Genomic DNA, 619 nt, shown 5'->3' on the forward strand with positions numbered 1-619 from the left:
AACCACTGCTGCATCACAAAGGGAAGCAGTCCACAACTTTTTGGCACTACGGACCGGGTTCATGCTAGACAATTTTCCCACAGAACGGGATCATGCTAGACAATTTTCCCACAGAACTGGGGATCACGCGCATAGCAAAACACAATAAAGTGCATAATATATAATTTAATTATTACATATATGAGGCAAAAACCCCCCACTGCAGACGGCGATAGTCAATAAAATACAAGTAAAATTAAAAATTTAATTATTTCGGTGCAACCCGGTGGTTGGGGATGCCTGTCAAAGAGGGATATCAAGGTGTACAGTAGAGTTTTTTTTTAAATATGATTTAAGGAAGGTCTGTTTCGGTTTACGACCTCAAAATGAAAGTGGAAATATTGGTATTGTTCTGTAATATAAATAGATATGTCGAATAGCTACCAACACCGCCACTTTTCTTTTTTTTTCAAGAATTTTTTTCGGATTTTTATAACGGAGATTATGTTGAAAAAAGTTTTCCAAACTTTTCATTATCTCACCCACAATTTTTGGTTTTTAATTTATTCAATTTTTTTTTTACTTGTTGGGTTAGTCTACGTTTAAAACAGAGATTACGATTTTTTTTTTTTTTTTTTTT

The sequence above is a fragment of the Octopus bimaculoides genome, chromosome 17, assembly GCF_001194135.2.
Source record: "Octopus bimaculoides isolate UCB-OBI-ISO-001 chromosome 17, ASM119413v2, whole genome shotgun sequence".
NCBI classification, from domain to species: domain Eukaryota; kingdom Metazoa; phylum Mollusca; class Cephalopoda; order Octopoda; family Octopodidae; genus Octopus; species Octopus bimaculoides.